The sequence below is a fragment of the Pan paniscus genome, chromosome 6, assembly GCF_029289425.2.
Source record: "Pan paniscus chromosome 6, NHGRI_mPanPan1-v2.0_pri, whole genome shotgun sequence".
In the NCBI taxonomy this organism is placed as follows: domain Eukaryota; kingdom Metazoa; phylum Chordata; class Mammalia; order Primates; family Hominidae; genus Pan; species Pan paniscus.
Genome location: NC_073255.2, coordinates 190,011,727 through 190,033,953, shown reverse-complemented (window position 1 = coordinate 190,033,953; position 22,227 = coordinate 190,011,727). Strand labels below are relative to the sequence as shown.

The window sequence follows — 22,227 nt, the reverse complement described above, 5'->3', positions numbered from 1 at the left end:
TCACATGTACAACTGGTAAGTGAGCAGAAGAGCTCATCTGTGAAGAGGGAAGTGAAAATGGTTGTTTTATGAGTGTTTAAACACCCACAGCTTCGCTAAGCTCTTTATTCCCCTGCCTCCAAAATGCAATCGCCCTTCATGGGTGAGAAATTCTGTTTATTTTAATGAGAATCTCTTCTGTCTAACACCGATTTTCTGGGACTAGATGAAGGCAGCGGTCAGAAAGGACACCGAATTCTTCCGCCTTTGCTGGGCTCTAGTCAACTGCTTCCAGGAGACCTTCTCACAGCCAGACCTTCCACCTGCTTGCTAAGAAAGGCCATCTCTCCTGGAACTTATGGTCTACACCCTTCCACTTGGCGCCTGATGGTACAGACCTTTGGATTCTCCCATTTTTCTTGTGCTTTAATAATTCCACGCAGATAGAAAGGCTCTGGAAATGATTCCATTTCTGTGCCCCCACTCCCTGTGCCCACCCCGCACCCTCACCCCATGTCTCAGCTCCATCATTTCACATGGAAGTGACACAGGGCTTGGTGAACTGAGCGGTGGGACTCCCTGTTGGTTGTGCCCTAGTTAGCTTTGGCGTTTTCTTCCTCTTTTTTTTTCCATTGCCCCTAATCCAGTCCAAGGCATCTAGAGTCCTGCAAGTCTCCTAAATGGTCTTAAGCACCTCTAATCCATTCCGTAGTCATCCCATTACAATTCGGGCCTAATCATCTTATTGCCTTGCTTAAAGCTTTTCAAAGATTTATCCCATTGCTCTTAGGACAGGAGCCAAGCACTCAAGTCTGGCCTCGACAAGACCCGCACAATCTGACCTCTCATTACTGCCCCTTTATCTTTTGTGCTCCAGCAACACAAGCCTCCTTCAGGTCCTCAGAAAAGCCAAGCTTCTCACTCTTCAATTTCCTCTGTCTGTAATTTATCCTCTTTGAGTCCTCCCTTTCATTTTCTTATTCCAATATCTTAAATGTTTTATCAGTCATATCACTTCCAAGGGAATTTGTTGCGACTCCTCAGACGAGGTCAGATCTCTCGGTTATAAACTCTGTCCACATCCTCTGCTGCTTCTAACACATCGTAATTGTGCTTAAGTGATTACTTATTAATACTAACTTATCAATAATCTATTCCTAATAATAATTAATTATTCAGGGGAGGAGCTGCTGCATTCCCAAGCAGTGGGGACCATAGCCAGAGTGGGAGCTGGAAGGTTGTGAGTCTTGTGCTGTGATCACCTCAGGGAAACTGAGGCTTGAGAGCTGAGCTCTTCAGGAGTAAATCTAGGACAGTAAGCGGTGGTAGCAAGTGAGCAGGGATGGGGCTCAGGCTGAGGCAGTCCCCTAGAGCGTTAGGGCCAATTATCAATGCAGAGCTGGACGGTGCTCAGGGATGACTGGCTGTCAGCAAGCTGTGAACCTGGAGGTGGTAGAGAGGGATGGAGGGAAGGAGCCACTTCTGATGCTTATTTAACATGGCCCGGAACCAGCGGGGCACCCTGCAGAGGCAGCGCAGAGAAAGGAGCAGCAAGTGGCCACAGAGATGGTGCTGTCCAAGGCAGATCTGGAGCACGCAGAGGAGCTGAGGCCCTCTGCCAAGGAGTCCAAGGGCAGCCAGACTGATGGAGCAGGCGCCGTGGAGGCGCCACTCTGAGAAAGTGTTCCCAGGGAGAAAACCAGCAGGAGAGACACTCAGGCACCTTCCTGATAAACTTGAAGACACAGGAGCTTGGGCAGAGTGCCTAGGAAATAGCAATGTAGAGATGAGAAAAACCAACTACTAACACGGGAGAGGATGCTTGGCCCAGAAGCATCCGGAGCCCATGGTGCGGGCCTCGTGGAAGCCAGGGCCTGCCAGGCTCTCTGCCGAGTCCTACTTTGTTTAAGGCCAATTCATCCCTTTACCTTGTTGAAATTTGTCAGTCATTTATTCTTCATAGATTTATCTTTTATTACCCCTACCTTCCTTTAGGCACTCTGATCACATCTATAGGAGGCTGAGATTGCCCCAAAGCTCACTGATGATTTGTTGATTCGTTTTTCTGTTGAATCTTTTCTTTGTCTAAATTTTATTTTGGATGGTTTCTATTGTTGTGTTTTCAATTTCACTAATGTTAATTAAGAATGCTTAATCTGCCATTAATCCCATTCACTGTATTTATTTTAGATATTGTAGTCTTTGTCTCTAGAAATGTCATGTATGTCTTTTTTTGTTGTTTTTTGTTTATTTGTTTGTTTGTTTTTTGAGACAGAATCTGGCTCTGTTGCCCAGGCTGGAGTGCAGTGTCGTGATCTCCGCTCACTGCAACTTTCTGCCTCGTGGGTTCAAGTGATTCTCCTGCCTCAGCCTCCTGAGTAGCTGGGATTACAGGCATGCACCACCACGCCCAGCTAATTTTTGTATTTTTAGTAGAGACAGGGTTTCACCATGTTGGTCAGGCTAGTCTCAAACTCCTGGCCTCGTGATCTGCCTGCCTCCACCTCCCAAAGTGCTGGGATTACGGGCATGAGCCACTGTGCCTGGCCTGATGTATTTCTTTTTAAAGTAACTTCCATGCTTCTATTTAGCTTTTTGAATACATGGAATGCAGTTATACAATGATTATAATGTCTCTTTCTGCTAATTCTAACATTAATGTTTTTTCCTGTTTAGTTTCAATGGATTATTATCCTCATTATGAGCTGTAATTTTCTGCTTCTTTGTATGTTTAGTAATCTTTAATTGAATGCCATACTTTGTGAATTTTAACTTGTTAGATACTGAACATTTTGTATTCTTTTAAATATTGAGCTCCTCCCCCACCTCCCGCCCCCAGAATGCAATAATTAGAGATTACATTATGAACGACTATATGTCAACAAACTAGAAAACCTAGCAGAAATGGATAAATTCCTGGACACATACAGCCCACCAAGATTGAACCGAGAAATAAAACACCTGAACAGAACAATTACAGTAATAAGATTGAATCAGTATTAGCTGAGTGGGAAGATAATTTGTACACCAAACCCCATGGCACACAATTTACCTATATAACAAACCTGAACATTTCCCCATGAACCTAAAGTAAAAGTTAAAACAAACAAACAAACAAAAACAGAAAGCCTAGGACTAGATAAAATCACTGCTGAATTCTACTAAACATTTAAAGAATTTATACCAATTCTTCTCAAACTTTTCCAGAAAACTGAAGAGAAGGGAATTCTCATTTTATGAGGCCAGCATTTCTCTAATTCCAAAACCAAACAAGGACACAAGAGAAAAACAAAAACTATATGCCAATATTCCCAATGAATATAGACACAAAAATCCTCAACAAAATACTAGCAAACAAAATCTAGCAGCATATTAAAAAAAGATCATTTGCCATGATCAGGTGGGACTTATCCTAGGGATGCAAGGATGGTTCAACATACTCAAATCAATAAACATGATACATCACATCAACAGAATAAAGGAGAGAAACAAGATGATCATCTCAATAGACAGAAGGAGCATTTGATAAAATTCGACAGCGTTCATGATAAAAATTCTCAACAAATATGGCATAGGCGGAATGTACCTCAACATGATAAAGGCCATGTATGACAAACCCACAGCTAACATCATACTGAAATGTGATGAAACTGAACTGGAACAAGGCAAGGATGCCAACTCTTAACACTCTTATTCAACATAATACTGGAAGCTCTAGCTAGAGTAATTAGACAAAAGAAAGAAATAAGGGGCAGGGAGGTGGGGAAGGGAGAGCATTAGGAAAAAGAGCTATTGCATGCTGGGCTTCATACCTAGGTGATGGGTTGATAGGTGCAGCAAACTGCCATGGCACACGTTTACCTATGTAACAAACCTGCACATCCTGCCCGCATACCCCAGAACTTCAAATAAAAATAAAAATTAAAAAACTCTCTACATTGAAAAGGAGAAAGTAAAAATTGTCCCTCTTTGCAGACAATATGATTTTATAAGTAGAAAACCCTAAAAGCTCCAGCACAAAACCTTTAGAACTGATAAACAAATTCAGTAAAGTTGAGGGACACAGACTCAACAAACAAAAATCAGTAGCATTTCTATAAACCTAACTCACTGAAGAAGAAATCATGAAAGCAATCTCATTTATAATAGCTACCCAAAAAATACCTCAAAATACATTTAACTAAGGAAATGACAAGGGATTAATAACCAACTATATAAGGAGCTCAAGCAACTCTATAGGGAAAAAATCCAATAATCCAATTAAAAAATGGAAAAAAGATCTGAATAGACATTTCTCAAAAGAAGAATACAAATGGCAAACAGGCATATGAAAAGATGCTCAACATCGCTGATCATCAGAGAAACGCAAATCAAAACTACGTAAGATATAATCTCACCCCAACTAGAATGGTTATTAGAAAAAAAAAAGACAAAAATAACAAATTCTGGCAAGGATGTGGAGACAGAGGAACTTTTATAGTATTGTTAGTAGGAATGTGAAATCAGTACAACTACTATGGGAAACAGTATGAAGTTTCCTCAAAGAACTAAACATGGAAATACTAGATCATCCAGCAATCCCACTACTGGGTATATGGACACAGAAAAGAAAATTAGTATATACTATCAAAAAGGTACCTGCAGTGCCATGTTTATTGCAGCACTATTCACAATAGCCAAAAATTGAAATCAACCTAAGTGTCCATCAGCAGATGAATGGATAAATAAAATGTGGTAGATGTATATGATAGAATATTATTCAGCCATAAAAAAGAATAAAATTCTGTCACTTGCAATAACGTGGATGAATTCAAAGGACATTATATTAAGTAAAATAAGTCAGGCACAGAAAGATGAATACCAGATGATCTCACTTATATGTGGAAGCTAACATAGTTGATCTCATAGAAGTACAAAGTAGAATAGTTGGCTGGGCACAGTGGCTCACAACTGTAATCCCAGCACTTTGGGAGGCCAAGGTGGGCGGATCACCTGGGGTCAGGAGTTGGAGACCAGCCTGGCCAACATGGTGAAACCCTGTCTCTACTAAAAATACAAAAATTAGCCAGGTGTGGTGGCCCATGCCTGTAATCCCAGCAACTCGGGAGGCTGAGGCAGGACAATCATTTGAACCTGGGAGGCAGAGGTTGCAGTGAGCTGAGATTGTGCCCCTGCACTCCAGCCTGGGCGACAAAGCAAGACTCTGAAAAAACCAAAAAGAAAGGAAAGAAAGGAAAGAAGGAAGGAAGGAAGGAAGGAAGGAAGGAAGGAAGGAAAGAAGGGAGGGAGGGGGGAGGGAGGGGGGAGGGAGGGACAGAGGGAAAGAAGCAAGGAAGGAAGGAAGGAGAAAGAAAAGAAGAATAGTGGTTACCAGAGGCTGGGAAGAGGAATGGGGAGAGAGGGAGGGTGAGAGTTTGAATAACAGATACAAAATTACAGCTAGATAGGAGAAATCAGTTCTAGTGTTCTATAGCACCGTCAGTATAATTAATAATGATCTATTGTATATTTTCAAACAGCTAGAAGAGCGGATTTTGAATGTCCCCAACACAAAGAGGTGATAAATGTTTGTGGTGGTAGATATGCTAATTACCCTGATTTGATCATTGCATTTTGTAGGCATGTATTAAAATATCACAATGTACTCTATAGACATGTACAATGATCATGTGTCAATTAAAAATAATACAAGGCAAAGAAGAAAAAAAATTACGGTTTCAGATAAAGACACATTTTCATATGGGGGTCTTTCAGCCCTACCGAGATGACAGATGTATTTGATAAAGAGTCACTTGTATTGAAGTTCCACTTGCAACTGAAAATGTTCAAGCAAAGCATTTTGAAGTGAGAAGGGGTTTCTCCAGCTCCCTGTGAGGTGCAGACTCTTGATCTAGCACTGGGTGTCCTCGTTCCTGGAGGGACATCTTCCTCCTTTCCCCTGAAGGCTTCCATTGAGCTCCAGATCATTTACTTGACACAAAGGGTGTCTCTGTCTCTCTCCCAATCCTCATCCCAATGATGTTCTTGACCTCATTTTCTAGGCCCTCCTCATTCCCCAGCATGAGAGGTAAACTTTTATTCCTTTGTAAACTGGAAACCAGAAATCTGCAGAGAAGAGGGTAACGGGATTTTGGGGTTGAACTTGCACTATTCTTATGGAATCTGATTCTCCAAGGGAAATAAACCTGTCAATGCATGAATGGTCCAAATATATCCTGAGTTGGCTTAAATCTGTTTTATTTCATTTTATTTTATTTTATTTTATTATTTTATTTTGAGACGGAATCTTGCTCTGTCACCCAGACTGGAGTGCAGTGGCCCGATCTCAGCTCACTGCAACCTCCAACTCCTGGGTTGAAGCTATTCTCCTGCCTCAGACTCCCCAGTAGCTGGGATTACAGGTGCGCACCACCATGCCTGGCTAATTTTTGTATTTTTAGTAGAGACAGGGTTTTACCATGTTGACCAGGCTGATCTTGAACTCCTGACCTCAAGTAATCCACCCGCCTTGGCCTCCCAAAGTGCCGGGATTACAGGCATGAGCCACTGCGCCTGGCCCATATCTGTTTTCTTTAACTTGCTAGAGCCCTTCGGAGAAATTAGTGCCTTTCCCAGATCACCATATGAGGCTTTAATGCCTAGAAAATGCAGGCCACTTCCTCCAGCCCTCCTCCTCACTAAAGAATAATAACATTTTTCATATGAGAAGCTACTTATGAGGCTTTAAGATAGAGTATCTTTTCATGCATCAGCTCTGGCTGTTGGTTTCAGTGGTTTAATCCTAAATCTGCTGCCAGGAATGCTGTTGAGAGTGAAAATGAGCCCCCTGTTTGCTGCCATCAAAGCTCAGGGCTTTCGGATGGCCATTAGGTGGCCATGAATCTCTTGAGTTTATTTACAAACGTCTATGTGTATATCCATTTGTTTCAAGATAAGATCTGTAGCTTTCCTCGTTCTCAAAGGGGTCCAGTATTCAAAAGAGGTTAAGAACTACGGGTTTAAATAATTTAAAATGGTCAATTATTAATTTAGCTTTTTAAGCCTACTTCCTGTAATTGAAATAACTTACAACACTTCTATGTGCCTCCCGAGGCCTCTAAATTGAGATTGAGGAAGATTTTTTGGCTTCCTCTTCTCCCTTCTCTAAATGCCGTTAGGGCCTCGCTTACAGAAAATAGTTCCCCTACTTTGTTTCTTTACTCCAGCAATTCCTAGAGGGTCCTCATTTTTCTACCAAGTAACTCTGGATAGTAGAAGAATACAAATTCAAATCAGCCAGATTTTGAGAACTTATGATGAAGGCAAGAAACATGTCTACTCGTATTAGAGGAGAGTATGACCCCTAGCAGGTGCCCTCTGGAATACAATGTGGTCACCCAGCCGTGTTATGCTCAGTGCAGCCATGCCCTGAGAAGAATACAGACAACAGGGTTCACTACCCCTAAGAAGTTTACAATCCAATCAGTAAGACAAAACCAACAATTAGTCCACCACATTATAATTCTTAAGTCGTTTCCTATGTGGAAATGACTATATACATTTTAAAGATGCTCCAGAGAGATAAAGTTCATTGAAGCCCAGATAAATCAGAAGATGTTCTTCCAGGAAGGGAGATATAAATTGGGCCTGAAAGAGTGGATCGTGTCCAGATGTTGTGAATATTGACAGCCCACTTTTTATTTATAGTTGTTTTTTTTTTCCAATGCAGCAAGAAGAAATTAAAAGAGGAACTGAATTACCTTTTCTGCAAGAGTGGAAAGGTCACAGTATGGGCAAGAGCAGGGAGTTAAAGGGACTAGAGGCTGTTGTCCTCAGAGGGCCGTCTGCTTGTGGGAGCTGGTCAATCTCTCCTCCCCAATTATTTATTTCAAAAGTAGAGAAACTGCCCCAGTTTGCCTAAAACTTCATAATCCCGTTTCTACTAAAAATACAAAAATTAGTTGGGCATGGTGGCACACACCTGTAATTCCAGCTACTCGGGAGGCCAAGGTGGGTGGATCACTTGAGGTCAGGAGTTCAAGACCAGCCTGGTCAACATGGTGAAGTAAATTATCTCTAAGTCCCCATTTGCCCCAACACCTACTAATGCTAAATTCACGTTGACAATTTTACTGTATTGTCACTACTGATAATAAGCAGAAGTGTAGACAAGCATCAAGCAAGTGAGTACTGAGAAAGAAAGGGATACCCCCATCTGCTCTCACCCTGGGAAACAACTGCCCCATTTTGCCTAAAACTTCATAATTAGTGAGACCTCTGCAGCACTGGAGAACTCTGTTAAGTATAAATGAGTTGTCTGAGAAAGGCAATTAAAGCTTTATCTGACATAAGTGGGAATCGTCGTAGGGAAAGGACGCCAATCATCAAAAGGGAAGAAATAAGGGAGGGGCAAGTCTTGTAAATACACTCTGGGTCGTGATTTGCCTTAGGTTATCACATCTAATCATATATCTGTAATGTATTTCACACATACGGTGCCCAGTCCTTACGAACAAAATAACTCATGGTTTCGTTGGGGAAATAAGACATAATATAGATCTTCCAAATCTTTTGAGTTTATCCTATTACTAAGTAGGTATTTAGGTAGACAGTGGCTCAATAATTGCCCATCAGATTAAATACATGAGCAAACAATGTTGTCAGAGAGAGTCAACTGATTTTAAAAAACAAGTTAACGTACAGAAACACTTAATAGAAAACCATGTCAGATCCCTACTTGCCCCACTGATATGATGCTGCCTTCACACTCTGCGAGCCCTCTGTGTTCCCCGGGCCTGAGTTCTCCACCTAAGCAAAGAACCAGACTGGGCATGGTGGCTCATGCCTGTAATCCCAGCACTTTGGGAGGCTGAGGTGGGTGGATCACTTGAGGTCAAGAGTTCAAGACCAGCCTGGTCAACATGGTGAAACCCCATCTCTACTGAAAATACAAAAATTAGCTGGACATGGTGGCACACACCTGTAATTTCAGCTACTCGCTACTCAGGAGGCTGAGGCAGGAGAATCACTTGAATCCCAGAGGCGGAGGTTGCAGTGAACCAAGTTCATACCACTGTACTCCAGCCTGGGTGACAGAGTGAGACTCTGTCTCAAAAAAAAAAGAACCAGGCGATCTCCCAACACTGCCTTTTCTCAGGCCCTGAGCCTTAATAAATCATCTCTACCCTTCTGAGATACCCTGGGAAGCATTTGCTAGCTAATTACCTCTGCTATGAGTAACTAACATACTTTTGGTCTTTACTCAACAAATCAGCAACCAATAGAAGACAACAGACATTTGAATATAAATTTCCTTATAAGTTTGTCTGTTCTTTCTTATTAGTGAGATTCTTCAGGGCTCATTTTAAATCCTGAACACATTACAGACTTAATAACAGCTAGTTGATAGATTTATTGGTGCTGCCTTAGGCCACGGCATTTCTGTTGGGGTATCCTTGATCACTCTGATATTGCTTCCCTACTGAGAGCTACAGTTATACCAGCTAATCATGCTAAATTCTCCAAAGTCCCTCTCTTCATGGCAATCATGTTGACTTGGGAATTTTAGACTAGAGCAATGCACAGTTTAATATCTTTTCAGAATTTATACTTTTGTTCAGATCTTCAAGAAAGTGGCTCTGTGACTCTACAGGTAACATCTAATGAGACATCTGGCCAGAAGCTTAAGGTAACACTTGCCCTGCAGTCATCAAAAATAAGAGCTGCCTCTGCTGTCGTAGCATTCTCAACTGTGCAGTACGAAGCAGGGCTGATCCTGGCCAGACTAGGAGTAAGCCATGAAAGATATTGATTGACAGGCTATGAGGACCCATTGAGGTTTCCAGATACAAAAGGTGAAGGGAACTGACTTCCTGGAGCATGGACTTGATGCCAGGGTCCGTGTCACGTTTCTATTTACATTTCCTGTTGTTGCATTACGTTAGCGCCTGATCCTCACAGGTGTGGTGATTGTCATCACACTAATGGAGAATCATAGGTTCACGTATTTTAAGTAACTTGCGGAAGACCACATTGATTAATTTGTGGAAAAGTATGTGTTTGGAGGACACAGAGAATTGTGTCAAAATCAATACTCTACTCTTTTTACAGCTCCCTTAGTCTCATTTCAGAGAAGGTGGTGCTAAAAAGAACTGGAGCCCAGTTATTTAGGAAAGACCAGGAATAAAGTGACTATTGCAGAAACCCTGAGTTCTATGGCCTTAGGCAAGGTACTTAGCTTCTGTGCACCTTAGTTTCCTCAGCTGTAAATTGGCTTTAATAAAAGTGTTTCTCATCAAATCTAAGCTACCACCAATTGTAAGTCTTATCATTTATGTACTAATTAAAATAAACTTAGCAATTAGATTGTGACAAAATACTCTTATCAGAATTTTTATAACTTTTGAAAAGCTCTTTTAAGCTTAACCCACTTATGCCTGAGGTTGCAGTTTTTTGAATTTTTGCAGTCAGACCTTGCCGATGACCTTAAGCAGTAGGATGCAACTCCCATTTGCTTAGCGTTCCAATAATGGAACACTAGGCATAAATAATAAAATAGTGGTGTTTATTGTGTGTCACTGCTGTGCAAAACTAAATATATATATATATTAAATGACTAGATTAGTGTATTATTAAAATTTTGTCACATCCAAAGTTTGACTGTTTGAACTTTTCTCACTCTCTTTCATCAATGCTCCTGTTTTCTCTATACCCGAGAGCATCAGTCATGAATGTGTTAGGAAACAATACTCCATCCTGATTCCCTGTGCAGTGACCACTGGAATGTGACTGCCACCCAGTCAACAGCAATTATAAGGCATACGAATTATATAGTTGCTAAAATTTTTTACAAATCCTTCTTATAACTAATGAAAATCATAATGTCTATCTTACAGGCATATTATGACAATTAAATATAAGGAGGCAGAATAAAATAGTATTAAACAGGCCGGGCATGGTGGCTTATGCCTGTAATCCCAGCACTTTGGGAAACCGAGGCAGACGGATCACTTGAGGTCAGGAGTTCGAGACCAGCCGGCCAACATGGTGAAATCCCATCTCTACTAAAAATACAAAAATTAGCCAAGCATGGTTGTGCATGCCCATAGTCCCAGCTACTTGGGAGGCTGAGGCAAGAGAATCACTTGAACCCGGGAAGCGAAGGTTGCAGTGAGCCGAGATGGCACCACCGCACTCCAGCCTGGGTGACAGAGCAAGACTCCGACTCAAAAAAAAAAAAAAGTACTAAACATTCAATAAATTTTAGTAATTATATAGACAATCTGAGAACTTGAATAATAAAACTTTTATGATGTAAGTTTTATTCCTTATTTTTTTCTAGGAAGCAATTCAACAGGATCATTTTAACCAGATGTCACCAGAATAAATAGGTTAGGCACATAAGAAGACAGAATGTAATTTCACTTATACTTCTTTACATCTCACTGTCAACCTCCAAGACTCGAACTGCTGCTTTGCATTATGGAGCAAAAATATGAAGAGGTTAAAATAATTAATGTAAATAAGATGGTGGACAAGTGCATTACTTCTCAGGAATAAAATGTTTGTGTTTTAATGGAAGCCTTCAGGAAAGTCAGTGCCTTAATTCAAAGTCAGAGAATTTTAATGGCAGTGACAGACATATGGGAGTGGTATTTTGGATAGAGGTGTTTTGGATATGTCATTTTATTGTTCACAAGCAATAAAAGGATTATACAAGCTATACAAGGATGATGCAAACTACTCATTGCCTGTTACTTGCAATGCTTCCCTGTCACCCAACAGTAATCCTGGGTCACATGAGTTGTCTTTGGCAGTGAAATGAGAGCAGGTGTGATATACACCTGTCCAGGCTGAAGCTTTAAAGGTTATCATGTGACTTGGAGCTGATGCTTACTCTTTGTTCTCTTTTATGAGGATGGCATCTTCTAGCTCAGAGCTGCTTTTCAGCCTGGATCCTAGAGTGAGAAGACACCTAACAGCACTGCTGCCACCAACATGAGACATCAGCAGGAAACGTCCTTGAGCAAGACGCTAAGATGGGGCGGTGGGTATTATGACAGCAAAACTGACCAATACAATATACTTTTGCATGCCCCCAAAATTACAGCCCATACTCAACACACAAAGAGGACTGATAGATCAAAAGTTCCCGAGTTGGACGATTTTCAGAAATTCAGCTGCTCGTGCATGCCATAAAGCACAGCACGGCTGCACACAGGCATGCGATGCATGGTTGGCTACACCATAAAACAAACCTGCAAGAATGGGACAGATGCTGGGGACCTGGTAGTAAGAGGAGAAAGTTTAGATGTTTAGATAGGAGTTAAACTCCAGAGAGTACAGAGTAAGGCAATGTTTAAAAATGGTCACAGTTTGGGTCCCCAGGAGATACACTCTGAAATGTAGTTTTGCTTGCAGGCAGTTTCTTGGGTGTGGTCTCAGGATCAACCCCTGTGGAAGAGGACAGAGAAAAACAGATTGAGCAGAGAAAGAATTTGAAAGGTGGTATGTTGGCCCCAGAAGTCTCAATAAAACTGATGGAAGTCCTAGGTCACAGAAGACCCTTCAGAGGCGTTCCAAATTGAGGAAAGACAGGCCACAACCCTCCAAACCTCATCTACATACTGCACATCGTATAGAAGGTGCCCACCATATGCACACCCTGATCAAATGGAGTCAGTGAGCTCTTGTGAATATCACAGAGAGTAGGAGTGAGTGGTAGCATATGCATGTGTGCAGACACAACACACTTGCAATTGTTTGTTGTTTCCGTAGAAAATCTCGTGTATGCATCTTAAATATTAAGTATAAAGATACCACAATATCTGTCATCACCTTGAACTAATAATAGTGTAAGTCACACCTGCAATCCCAGCACTTTGGGAGGCCAAGGCGGGCAGATCACCTGAGGTCAGGAGTTCGAGACCAGCCTGGCCAACATGGTGAAACCCTGTCTCTACTAAAAAAAAAGTACAAAAATTAGCTGGGTGTGGTGGCAGGGGTCTGTAGTCCCAGCTACTCAGGAGGCTGAGGCAGGAGAATTGCTTGAACCCAGGAGGCGGAAGTTGCAGTGAGCTGAGATCGTGCCACTGCACTCTAGCCTGGGCGACAAGAGCAAGACTCTGTCTCAAAATAATAATAATGATAATAACAGTGCAACTGTGTCTCTTGGTGAGACCACTATAAACTGAAATAATAATAAACACCAGAGGGCTGATAACTTCTAAGTTTTGGTGGCAGGGGTTGGTGATATTTGTTGTTTTGATATCTGGCAGAGTCCCTTTTTCTTCTGAGGAAGGATCCAGCTGCACCTTTTCAATAAAAAGGGTTCAACCTACATGTGACCTTCAGGGACAGACTAATCAATCACAAGAAAGTCTTAGAAGGGTAAAAAGAGGACAGGAAATGAAGCTGTAATTCATGGGCTTATAGAAGTAAGTAGAAATTGAAACAAATTTTTGGCCTTAACACTTTACTTCCCAAAAGATCTAGAACACAAATTCAAATGGGAAGGGACATTTCTGCCTGTGCTTTCCCCTGTCCTCAGATTTTCCTACAGCTGAACTTCTGTAACAGCCCTGCGTGAGGAGGCAAAGGGTCAGGGCAGATGAGTACTCTGGAGAACATGCAGACGGGATCAAATAAATTTGCAGAACTTCCACTTCCCCATGAGTCTTTATTGAATGTAATCTATTCAGTTAGAGAGCTTAAAGAAAAAAAGTAACCCATATTTTTTGTGGTGCTTTTTAGACAATTTGAAAACAACTTATTTCTCACTCTCAGAGGATATGCCCAAAGTCATGCACAGCCAAGAAACAGCTTCCTCCCGGTTAACTCGTGGGAGAACACAGAAATTCAGGCAGAAAGTAAATTTATTTTGAAATTAATAAATATAGGAACACAACAAAATCTCTGGGATGCAACAGAAGCAGTGTTAAGAGGAAAGTGTATAACCTTCAACACCTTCAGTAAGAAGTTAGAAAGGTCTCAAATTAACCATCTGACTTTGCGCCAAAAGGAACTAGAAAAAAACAAGAACAAACCAATCCCAAAGCTGGCAGAAGAAAAAAAAAACACTAAAATTAGAGAATAACTTAATGAATTAGAGATGCGAAAATTCATACAAAAGATCAATGAAAACCAGTTTGTTTTTCAAAAAAATAAATACGATTGATAGACCTCTAGCTAGAATGACGAAGAAAAAGAGAAGATCCAAATAATCACAATCAGAAACAACAAAGATGATATTATTACAACGAACCCCACAGAAATACAAAACATCCTCAGAGACTGCTATGAACAACTCTAAGCACACAAATTAAAAAATCAAGAGGAAATAGATAAATTCCCGAAAGCACAAAATCACGCAAGATTGAATGAGGAAGTCATTGAAATCCTGAATAGACCAATATCAAATTCTGAAATTGAATTAGTAATAAAGAACCTACCAACCATTAAAGCACTGGACCAGAAGGATTCATAGCCAAATTCTACCAGATGTACAAAGAAAACTTGGTACCTATCCTACTGAAACCATTCCAAAAACCTGAGGAGGAGAGGCTCCTCCCTAACTCCTTCTATGAAGCCAGCATCAGCCTGATACCAAAATCTGACAGACACACAATGGAAAAAAGAAAAAATAAAAACTTCAGACCAGTATCCCTCATGAACATAGACACAAAAATCCTCAACAAAATATGAGCTAAGCAAGTCCAGCTATTCCTGGGATGCAAGGCTAGTTCAATATAGGCAAATCAATAAATGGGATTCACCACATGAACAGAATGAGAAGCAAAAACCATATGATAAATTCAATAGATGTAGAAAAAGCTTTTGATAAAATCCAACGTGACTTCATAAAAACTGTCAATAGACTAGGCATCAAAGGAACATGCCTCAAAATAATGAGCCATCTATGACAAACCGACAGCCAACATCATATTGAATGGGCAAGCATTCAAACCATTCCCCTTGAAAACTGGAATAAGACAAGGACGCTCATCTCATCGCTCCTATTCAAAATAGTACTGAAAGTCCTAGCTGGAGCAGTCAGGCAAGAGAAAAACATAAAGCGCATCCAACTAGGAAAAGAAAAGTCAAACTGTCTCTTCACCGACAGTATGATTCTATATCTAGAAAATCCTAAAGACTCTGCCAAAGGCTCCTAGAATTGATAAATGACTTTAGTAAAGTTTTAGGATACAAAATCAATATACAAAAATCAGTAGCATTTCTATACAACAACAATGTCCAGGCTGAGAGTGAAATCAAGATTATAATCCCACTTAAAATGCCACAATAAAAATGAAATACCTAGGAAACCAGCTTATGAACAACAGAAAAATCTCTGTCTTTGTTGTGTCACAAATGACTCCCATGACTGAGATGAAACTTTTACAGCTCATGAGTCCTCTTTGGCATTTCAGTATTACCATCAGTTTTTACTTCCTCCTGTCTGCAGTTAATAAATTGCAATAGGAAAAGAGGAAGAAAATCATTTATCCTAAGGAGCTAGTGCTTCTATTATCTTTCAGTGAAATTCTTAGTTTCTTTCTCCCAAGCCATTTTCTAAGAGGGCCTTGAAGTATCATAACCTGTAGGAAATAAAAACTCTGAAATATTAATAATTTAAGAACAAGGTATTATATTTAATCTTACTACTGCTTCTACATCTAAAAGAGATATAAATTAACCAAGAGCAAATCTCATTGATTTACATAAACTAGGTAATGTTGTATGAATTCCGTAAGACTTTAAAAGCTGTGAGGTTTCAGTACTTCCAGCTTTATTCCAACACTAAGTGAAGAACAGCTAGCAAAATGTTGCCAATGAGCAAAACTTAATGAGCTTGGTGAAAATGACTTTTAATTAAGATATTAATTAATTCTATGTAAATAGATTTTCTACAGTAATTGAGAACCGTTTCCTCTCCAAAGCAGGTATAAGTTGTCTTATTTATAGTTTCAATTTGTTCAGAAAGTTTTTTTCTGATTAAAAAATTGACTCCGTTTTTGATCTAGCCTCTATCCAAATTGCCACACAATTTTATTAGTAAAATCTAATTTAATGAGGCTTTATTATGCTATAATTAAATTTATTCAGCAAGGCAAAATATAAACAGATATACACAGCTAGATATATAGATAGGTAGGTAGATGATAACACACCTAATGAGGAAATACCTTCAAGGATTAGATCTCTTCCTATGTTTTTAGTGATGTGACTCATACTAAAACTTGGACACTTTGAGGCTAATGAAAGACTTATGAGTCAATATTCTGAGGCTTTGGAATAGGTAGGATAATTGGAATCTAAATAGAACAAGAAAATAATAGGGTTAGGAGGACTCTTTAAATCACCCAATCATCATGCCAATTCCTCCTCCAACCTCTCATAGGAATGCATTTTACAGGTATGAAATCTTAGGCACAGAGGTGTGAATTCACAAATTACACAATTTATTAGTTAGGAGTTGGCTGAATATAAGAAGAAAAACAATTAACAGTGGCGTCCACATATAAGAACATATTTTGTTTCGCAGAAAATAAATCCAAGGTGGGAAGCCCAGGACTGGCACAGCAGCCCCATGTTCCCATTTGCTTGGTTTCCCCTGTGAATCCAAGGAAGGAGCTACAGTATTTCATCCACATGCCAAGTGGCAAGGAGCAGGGAGATGGAAGTGCAGAAGGGGAGCCCTCAACCTCCCTGTCCCTTGTTGAAGAAGCAGAAGAGGTGCCCTCAGACTCCCTGTCCCTTGTTGAAGAAGCCTTTCTCAAATTCCCGACTAAGAGTGTCTCACTGGCCACAGCAGTCATGTGACAATTTATAGTTCAACTTACAATGAAAAATGTTATATTTTAGCTCAATGCAGTTGGTGCCCTAAACACACACACACACACACGCACATACCACAAAACAAACAAACCAAAACTAAGAGTAACCCAAAAGCAAGACTTTTGTCAATTAAAAAAGACGAAAAATGTGATATTAGGCAGATAATTACTTTTTCTACCACAGAACCAGTTAATGTAACAAAAACTCAGGGTTCTTAAATTACAGTTCTTTTTGTGACAACAGAGACATAGAGAATTCTGGAATATAAAAATCCTCGTTGGATATATTTGGAATAAAGCAGCGAGGATTTAAAGATGAAGTGTCTTCTCTTTCAGCTATTCTACTGGAGAGCATCATGTGTTTAATAGAAGACGATCTGCTTCAAACTCCAGGTCTCCAACCCAGTAGTGTGATCGGGGCCATGTTGTCATTTATTCTTTGTGATGGTAAAAGTTGGTACCTGTAAAATATAGATACCAATGATTAAAGGAGTCTGTAGCTTTCCCCTACTGCAAATAAATATGCACTGTAAATAAAAACAATGCACTTTCTCGGTAAACCTGGCTTCAGAAAAAAACTCTATTTCTCCTTTCCAAGAAGATTGACCCCTGAGACTTCCCTTATATAGATGTTCTAAAGTTGCCACTGGAAAGATCCCTTAGGTATTATTTGTATAGGCTCCTGGCAACTTCTTTTACAGAGTCCACACACACACACACACACACACACACACACACACTCAACTCCTCCCCAGGAACAAAGAGTTCAGATATTGGAAACATACTCACAAACACACACACACACACACATACACACACACACACTCAACTCCAGGAACAAAGAGATTTAGATGTTGGAAATTGGGGCCTGGTTGCCTCCTGAGAGTAGAAGAGGGAGGAGATAGGGGAGAAGTTACTGTTGGTACATTTCTGGAATGTTAATAGCAGTACGAAACAAGACAAAGTGTAATTACCTATCTAGCAAACACGCCAAGTCAAATAATTAATAAGATGCCTTGTAATTATTGCATAACCAAATTTCAATAGCTTTGTTAGTCAGGTCATTCTCTCCCAGAGAGAAAGGAAGTTACTAGAAGAGGCAAGAAAACTGACCATATCAAGAGGTGACAATGGAAACGTGAGTAAAAGGCAGACCCAAAGGAAGCAGATCCTGTCCAAAACCACGCAGGTGAGTTAGAAGACGATCCCTCCTTATTGAACTATCAAAGGAGACCCCAGGCCTGGCTGACACCTTGGTGGTGGCCTGTGAGAGACTCTGACATGGGGGACCAGCTAAGCCACATTAGAGTTCTGACCTACAGAAACTGTAAAATGAATTTGTATTGTTTTGAGCCTGTAAGTTTGTGGTAATCTGTTACATACAAATGGGTAACTAATACATGTATACCATCTTTTAGAAAGACTTGCAACCAACCCACATGCCCATCAATGATAGGCTGGATAAAGAAAATGTGGCACATATACACCATGGAATACTATGCAGTCATAAAAAAGGATGAGTTCATGTCCTTTGCAGGGACATGGATGAAGCTGGAAACCATCATTCTCAGCAAACTAGCACAAGAACAGAAAGCGAGACACTGCATGTTCTCACTCATAAGTGGGAGTTGAACAATGAGAACACATGGACACAGGGAGAGGAATATCACACACCAGGGCCTGTCGGGAGTGGGAGGTTAGGGGAGGGATAGCATTAGGAGAAATACCTAATGTAGATGATGGGTTGATGGGTGCAGCATGGTGGTTACCATGGCACGTGTATACCTAAGTAACAAACCTGCACGTTCTGCACGCACGTGTATCCCAGAATTTAAAGTATAATAAAAATAGATTAATTAATTTTAAAAAAGGAAAGAGACTCCCCGGAAAATAATAAAAAGGTAAAGGGAATATACATTAGATGTAAAATTAACATCACCGGTAATAAAGAAAATAGAATTTATAATGTCATTAAGATACAAAAATATTTTACAATTTGCCAAGAAAAACATAATAAATTACATAGCTAGTTTTAGAGAGGACTTGAGGAAATGGAACTGCTAGTTTGAATGTAAATCACTACAATCTTTCTGGAAAGTAATTTTGCAATATGTATTAAAAGACTTAAAAATGTACTTTATCGTCAAGACAGCAATCTCACTTGTAAGAATTTCATTTAAGGAAATATTCGGATTATGTATAGAGATGTACCAAGGTGGTTCTCAGTAATTGCTTATTATTGTACAATTTAAAACAATTTTAAATTAAAAACGATAAATATTTTACACTATGTTATTGACTAAATAAGTTAGAATAGCTCCAAAGACAAAATTCTATGTATTCTTCAAAATGTTTAAGGTAGAAAAATATTGGACGACATACAAAAGTAATTATGGCTTATTAAATCACAATGTTATAAAACAGAATGCACATTAAGTCTCTATGTAAATCATATGCACATGCGTGCATATAAGCAGCCTGAATAGAAAAAAATAAGCTAAAACAATTTACGATAGGATGGTTAAGGCTGTTGTCTCGATTGCTGTAATTATAGTATTATAGATAATTTTTATTTTCACAATTGGTCTTTTTTGAACATTTCATTTTCAAAATAAGATCATTCTCGTAATTAGAAAAAATTATTTATTATTGTCAATGATATCACTCATTTCTTCATGATGCCAGGCAGATAGTATGTTACTGTATATTCATTTTTAAAAAATGTATTAGAAACAAGACCCAGACAAACATTAAATCAAGAAAATGCTGATGATATATTGTCTCTGGTAAGTGATGAAGTGAATCTTCCATTTGCTCTTGATAGTTAATTTACTTCCACTCCTGCATTGCCCAGACAATTCATCTGGGCAATGCCATGGAAACAAAATGATATCCCAACAATGCTGGCTGTAGGTGAGAACTGCTGGGCAGCTAAGTATAAAGGGCATAAAGTAATCAAAAACCATCCCCTTCTGAAATATTGAGCACACAGAGTGTTCTTACAAACTTCTAAGAGAAGAAAATCTCTACAAAATATGGAGGCCATTTACTGCTCTGTGAGAGTTTTCCAGAATAAATTATTCACTGAAGTTTAAATGTGATCCCTGGTTGAAACTAGCAACTCTGAATGCCCATCAACCATGTATATGTCTTGTGCTTTCATGGAGTCTTCCATTATTAAATAACACAGTGTCATTCATACTACTTATTCTTCAGCAAGAAACTTTGTTTCAATATATCAGTCAGGAGTCTAGCAGAGCAGGAACATGATTAATTAATGATCGTTTATACTCACCAATGCCTCCTTGATAATTGTTGATGTTCTCAGGCTATCTCCACACACGGCAGGAGAAGATCATGATAAGGAGTTCAGTTGTTGCTGGATGACAGTGATGAAAATGGTAACATTTTCTTTATTGCTGCTAAACCATGTATTGGAGAAAGCATTATACTACACTCTGCATGAAAATTACCAGTCGGTATTAGCTATGTATTCAACAGATGACCCAAATGTTTCCAGGCTGAGGGATAATATCCTATCTGGTAAGAATCAAAGCAGTCATAGGCTCACCTGTAAAATACATACATATGTATGCAAGAGAATATTAAAGAAAGACATGAAGGAATAGTCATAGGCTCACCTGTAAAATACATACATATGTATGCAAGAGAATATTAAAGAAAGACATGAAGGAACAGTGGAGGCTTTTCAAGACTCTAGACACAACCGTGGCCCAATCAAAGCAGCTACTGCCCCACAATGGAACTTTGGTTCTGTGTTATTATTTTTTACTTATTATATTGCGTTATTGCAGGTTTTTGTAAAAGCAATCTCTAGTCTATTGTGTGGCCCGCACAGGGGGTACCTGTGTTTCTCTGAGCTATAACTTGTGTTTGTCAAGCACGTACTGCACTTTGCTAGGATTTAGGTATCCCGTTTCTGCAAACATGCTCAGTCCCCACCAATAGGTACAGATGACATTGGGCTGCCAGCAATTTTTTCTTTGAGTGACAACATTTGTCAGAATAACTGCACAGACCCCTGGGGAATAGGACAAAGGGGTGGATCTTGAGACAAAGCAAGGGATGGCGTAAAGTGAAGTTCATCACCCCACGTGTCACGCACCACGCAGATCCACAGCATCACCTGATGGTCTGATAACAAACTGATGTTCAGCTCCTAGATAAGGTGAGCAGAGCGAATGTGCAGGGCTAAGAGGAAGTCCATTGGTGTTCTCTTCCAGCCCTGTGCTACCATACATCCTTCTTGTAATGCCACCACTATTAAGAGTACAGTTAAAAATCATATTCAGCTATGCAGCTTAACAGCTTACTAACTTTTATCAAATCACCCTGTTAAGGGGTCCAAACACTAACTGCAGGGCCAAGCACATACTAAAAGACTCAAGAGGTGGTATATGAATGATGTATGGCCATGATTACTAATGTCATTTCTTTTTTTTTTTTTTTTTTTTGAGACAAAGTCTCACTCTGTCGCCCAGGCTGGAGTGTGGTGGCGAGATCTCGGCTCACTGCAACCTCCGCCTCCCAGGTTCAAGCGATTCTCCTGCCTCAGCCTCCTGAGTAGCTGGGGCTACAGGCGTGCGCCACCGCACTAAATTTTGTATTTTTAGTAGAGACGAGGTTTCACCATGCTGCTCAGGCTGGTCTCAAACTCCTGACCTCGTGTTCTGCCCTCCTCGGCCTCCCAAAGTGCTGGGATTACAGGCGGGAGCCACTGCGCCCGGCCTACTAATGTCATTTCTTAACATGCTAAAGACACCCTGGGCCTTCCGCACATGCTGTGGGGCATTCAAATAAATACTGACCTGTTATTGAGTTATTGACGGTGCAAGAGATAAGACCTAAGAATAGAATCTAGAAATCTGTAGCGGCTATGCTGTCTTTTCATAAACTAAGTCAGCTTTGACCTGAGTTAGTTTATGAGATTCTGCCACAGTGAATGTAGTAGATGAGTCACCTACTAAAGGTTAGCAGGCGTATTTCCCTGCTATGAGTTTGATGTGTCCTGTGTGTCTCCTGGTTTAGAAGGTATGGCCCAAGGCCATGAAGTCTGCGTTCACCTGTTCTCTGTCCACCACTTACAATCTTGGGGTTAAACTACAGTTGTCGGTGTTTGAATGAATGATGTCATTTTGGTGAGAATATCTACCTGTACCACGTGAATTACGAGGTGAAATCCAGGCTCACTACCTCTCAACGTATCAGAAGTCAGGAGAGAGTTCAATAGAACCAGGTTTCCTCTCTGAAGTTAGGTGACTATGAATCACTGCTGTTGGAAGCCATTATCCTCAGCAGACTAATGCAGGAACAGAAAACCAAACACTGCATGTTTTCACTTATAAATGGGAGCTGAACAATGAGAACACATGGACACGGGAAGGGGAACAACACACACTGGGGTCTATTGGGG

The 22,227-nt window shown here is 40.1% G+C and overlaps 1 protein-coding gene across 1 annotated transcript in view; it reads right to left on the bottom strand.

The window, feature by feature from the left end:
- Positions 1-22,227, bottom strand: part of ACTR3B (actin related protein 3B) — a 980,748-nt gene that overhangs the window by 122,145 nt on the left and 836,376 nt on the right. The window lies entirely within an intron of this gene.